This window comes from Lissotriton vulgaris, unplaced genomic scaffold, assembly GCF_964263255.1.
Source record: "Lissotriton vulgaris unplaced genomic scaffold, aLisVul1.2 SCAFFOLD_11951, whole genome shotgun sequence".
NCBI classification, from domain to species: domain Eukaryota; kingdom Metazoa; phylum Chordata; class Amphibia; order Caudata; family Salamandridae; genus Lissotriton; species Lissotriton vulgaris.
The window spans coordinates 12,061-17,163 of NW_028241814.1; the positions used below are offsets into that span (position 1 = coordinate 12,061).

Below are 5,103 nucleotides of genomic sequence, written 5' to 3' on the forward strand. Positions count from 1 at the left end.
GGGGGTATAATGGAGTATTAGTACGAGAGACGAGAGCCTGAAGGTAGTACTACTAAAGTCCTAGGACTCTTGGATTCACTTCACTTAGTCTGTGAGAGGCACTTAGTGTTGAAAACATTTGGGCATTTACACTTAAAGGAAGAAAATGGAACTAAACTTTCAGGAAAACAGTCAACGTTAAACCCCCACCCACCAGGCAAGCAGTAAAAAACAGGTATGCTCAGATAAAGTTTGAAAAAGTATATTTATATCCCTAACAAAATAATCTCCCGCAAGACCCTCCCTAACCCCAACGATTGTCCTTCAAAAGTCCCCAAAAACCCAACTCCCAATTCCCACCCCCCAAAAGTCTCTAAAAAAGGGGCAAGGGACACTATGGGTGGATGCTGTTCACTTTTTGGGCCAGGGCATCATGCTCCTCGCGGAGCAAGGCGAGCTCCTGCTGAAGGCGGGACACCATCAGGGTGGTGCGGCGCAGGCGTGCCTTCACTGCCTTGCAGGTGCAAGGCCTGTGAGAAGCAGCTGTTGGCCTTGCTGCTCGGCGGTGGCGTTTGCCTTTGGCAGCCCGGCTCAGTCTCGGTGGACCACTGTGCTGGGTCACGGTGGCAGCCGGTGAGGCCACGGAGGACGACGTTGTCGTTGTTGTCGACCGCACACTTTCCACGTCCTCCAGGGCCACCAGCCGCCGATATTCCGCAACAGTGGCCTCGATTCTCCGTTGCCGGGCCGCTCTAGCCAGCTCCTTCCTCCTTGTTCGTTTGGAAGGAGAACCTATATGAAGAAAGAAAGACATAGTCTGTAACCAATGCTCTTTAAGATTAACTCAATCATTCAGCAGAAATGTGTGCTGCAGTACAACTAGCAACTTGCAAGCGCATTACATAACTATTGAGGCCAGTATCTATCTAACCTCACACTTCTTCATCCTTGCTCTAACATTAGTGGGAGTTTAAGGAACAAATTCTATGAGCACTGTGGACTTCCATTGGAGTCGACTATGAAAGTACACCAGTCTTATTCTTCTTCTTGTCTCTTGTTTTGGAAAATTGGTACGTTATTTTCTGCAAGCCGGCATAATGCCAGCGCGGTAAACTTGCACCCGAGAAAAAGAGACGCACGCCATGAGGAGTGACCTAGACTTGCGTTGCCGTTGCGTTACTGTACCCGTCCAGTACATGCAGGTGGTGAATCTCTTACTTTTCTATTACGGGTGGCACTGAGAATACTCTGTTACAACTCAAGGGCTACTGCTTAATTAATTTAACTTTCACCCTACAGTGGAAATGAGTACTAGAAATGGAAAATTGAAGAAGATAAATAATCTGATTATCTATCACTTCACATGGGATGTTTTTGCTTATATATGGGATGACTTTAGGTGCTTTGCTTTTTATTGAGTGACAGGCAGTGATACACCCACACATGAATGACTGAGTACTACTAAACTTATTAAGAGAGGTAGGGAGTGGCCACCATAATAACCGGATCTATGCAGTGCTTGCAATACAAACTACTGCTACTATTTATGGTAGTATTTGGACAAAATTAAAAGTTCTTTTCCTTGCCTTTCCTACACTGGAACGGACGTGCGGGTGCAGTGTTAGTGTTACATGCTCTTCAAAGTTACACTTAGTTCATCCACTGACCGTCTACTCTCTCTAGATCATGGGTACTCACAAACTTTCTCTCAGGGGCTACATTTACAGTGTAGTTTGGGGCCGAGGGCCGCACTGGTGGGGGCGGAGTCAGAGGGGGCGGGGCTAAAGCAAAACGATAACTTGTGACCATGAGGTTGCACACAGGTCCCTGCAGCAGATGCCCTCATCCACTGAGCCACCAGACCCAGCATTTACATACATCTCTCTCCCTCCTGCTGTCCCTCCTGCCCTCCCTCCATCTCTCTCTCCCTCCTGCCCTCCCTCTCCCTCTGTCATCTCACTGTGTGTGTGTCTATCTGTGTCAGCCTTCAGCCCGGGTTGAGACCGCTTCCTCAACGCGCACACACAGACAACAACACCAAAGTACTTAACAGGTCTTTAAAAGACCATTAACATATTATTGAGGCTTTGTTTGTTTTAGCGCCCCTGCTTCTCCACCCTGACAATCACTGCTTGCCCGGCCCCACAGAGCAGAGGCTTAGTTCTATTTCACCTCTTTGTGGCCTTGCATCTCCACTCTGCTCTGTGGGGGCCGGGGGAGCAGTGATTGTCAGAGTGGAGATGCAGGGGCGCTAACAGGTGAAATACAAAAAAGCCTCTGCTCTGTGGGGGCCGGGGGAGCAGTGATTGTCTGCAAGGTCAGCGCACCGCCAACGAAGGCTTGCCGGGCCACCACCGGCCCGCGGGCCGTACTAGGAGTACCCCTGCTCTAGATACACATATGCTATCTAAGAGTCAGATAGTAGCATGATCCAGGTATATGGACACATACAGTTTCTGTGTCACCCACCCAGGCTGTTGTCCTTCCACCCATCATTGCTTCATCATTCACCCAGCCATGCATCTCATATTCTTGCCTTCCCAGCTAGTCTTCAATCTCAATAAGTAAGGAATATATAAGAGCTTACCTCTGGCCGCCACCACCGTCTCAACTCTCACATCCGGCGCCGCCGCCTCCTCCCCTGATGATGAATTGCCCTCCGCCTCCGTGTCGAGCACCACCACCACACTGGCCCCGCCACCAGATGTTCCACCTACAAAGTACATTTAAGAATCTTAGAATAAAGCACTCACTAGTCACTAGTATTTGGTCTAGGAATGAAGACATGTGAAAACAATGTAATTTGTGACTGTCTACGTTAAAGTTAAAAAAAATGTCCCTTTTTCCAGGGAAGGTTGTCTTGCTGCACTTTTTGGCACAACTGATGAAGGCTGATTTTTTAACACGCACCATTTTTCTCCACACAGACAGAAGATGGACTTCTAACAACAAGATCAAGTTGAAACCAGGTGAGAGCTCGGCTCGACCACAAGAAATGTCTTCAATTAATCGTCAGCACTAACCACTTTTCCATTATCAGTTAAACGTTTAGTTTTATTATGACTTCATTTTAATAAATGTGTTTACTTTTAATAAAGCTTTTAAATTTAAATACAATCTGTGTTTTTTGGTCCTCCAGACTAGAGTGACTGAACGAAAGGTTTTGCAATTTTTGCAAGCATGAGTCCAGATAGAACACTTCAAAAGACATTATGGACAATCCCAGAGGACTGCACTAAGTTGATAGAGCTATTGCTGACTAGAATCATGGGAGTTTCGCCAACCGTGCAATCTTAGTTAGCTACACAGACAGACTAATAAGAATAATCTAGTAATACCACAGGGAGTCATAGTAGAGGCAGGATAAGAATTTAGATACAGTCTACAAGAAGAGCAAAGACAATTTTGAAAAAATTCAAATGAGGAACGCTAGGAAAAATAGGTACTAGTCTAAAATGAAAACTTACTGGGGCCAGCAGAGGAGCCCTCGCCTGCCCGATCCTGGCCCTGTTGATGAACAGCATCCGCCGCCTGCTGCTCCTGTGTCCTCCTCTCGCCCCTGGGGGGAGCTGACGTACAACATGAAAGAAAGAACAGAAAACATGGATGATTGTTGCTTGTCAATGTCAACCAAATCAAACATTTCAAAAGAACAATAACAAAATATTTCCGCGAAATTATATTGATTATGGTTACTTTTTATTTATTTGCGGACCTGTGACTTCGAAAGTCACGTAACTCACTAAACAAAGTACTGAAACGTTCACCTAGGACTGGCAGGCAGCAGTCCGCAGGCAAGACGCAAAGTGACAGACAAACTCCATTGTGATTTCAGTCAGATCAGTGACAACACTAACAGTTGCCTGCTACATTACCAGTCATTTAAATAGTCAAACTATCAATCCACCGCCACTATTTTTCTTATTGTCAGGGTTACAAAGGAAGGGGCAGATTTAAGCCCTTGCGGCTCTTTTGCGCCGTTCTTGCGTGACTTTTGTGACGCAGCAGCTAAACAAAAAAGGGCGCCATGGTGCGGCGTATAATATTATAACAACGTGACGCATTTGGGAGATGCATCCCGTTATAAAGCCCTGCGCCATCAGGGGGCGTTCCGGCGCAAGGGAGGGCATTCCTGCGCTGGAACACATCCTAATAGTGGCTGAGGGAAATCTACAAAATATCAATCAGTCACCTTTAGGACAATGATGCGTCACACAAACCCTGCACCTGCTTGAAGCAGACGTACGGCTTGACCCAGCATTGGGGAGATAGGGTACCCCAGAGCATTGATGGAGCTGCGCCATCGTTGCGACGCAACTCCAGCAGTAAAGCTTCGGTGACGTTTTGGGCCCATGGGGAGCCGCATTGCAAATACGGCGCACCATGTTTGGTGGTGGTAGCGGGCCGCACAATTAATGGCGCATCCCTGCTACTTTGCAGGGATGCGACGGTAATTGCAATTCTGCCCCTTAGGGGCATACTTACTTACGCGTTCTGGCGCATCTCCAGAGATGCGCCAGATCAAATGCGTCACGCAAAACTACCCTTGCGACACGGCAGATGTGCCTCATTTACAATGCGGCGCGCCCTGGCGCAAGGGTAGGCACTTGCGTGACGCATCTCGTCACGTAAGAGCGGCGCATCGCTGGAGTCACGTCGCCAACGCAATGCAACTCCAGTAATGCTCAGGGCCACCCAATACTTTACATGCTGTGTCAGTCCTTTCGCCTGCTTCGAGCAGACATAAGGAATTGAATTGACGTAGCAGCGTCGCAGAAGTGCCTGCGTTAAATCTTGTAGATTTCACGCAGGCAATTTTGCGAGGCGCACAGCCGCTGGACCGCCCACCCTGCGTACTAGGAACGCACCCATTGTGGTGCAGGCCCATGGCTTTATAACGTGACGCATCTCCCTAGATGCGTCATGCTGTAAATGACTTGCAGGGATGCGGCACGTTTACGCCGCTGTTGCGTCACGCAAGGCAACGTAAACGTGGCGCAAGGGGCTTGTAAATGTAATCTGCCCCCTAGTGTCTAGCATTACGCAGTTCTGTTAAGTACACTCATACATAATAGTTACTCAGGCCAATGAGACCACGAAATAGAAAACAAATAAGCATAGTAG

General features: G+C 47.9%; 1 long non-coding RNA gene across 1 annotated transcript; it reads right to left on the bottom strand.

Annotated features, from left to right (window-relative positions):
- Positions 1-524: 524 nt before the first annotated feature.
- On the bottom strand, positions 525-3,545 carry LOC147669882 (uncharacterized). The gene is made up of 3 exons (XR_015303730.1): positions 3,447-3,545; positions 2,567-2,692; positions 525-771 (listed from the first exon to the last, which is right to left on the bottom strand). It is a non-coding gene; the product is annotated as an uncharacterized LOC147669882 (long non-coding RNA).
- Between the last annotated feature and the right edge of the window lie 1,558 nt (positions 3,546-5,103).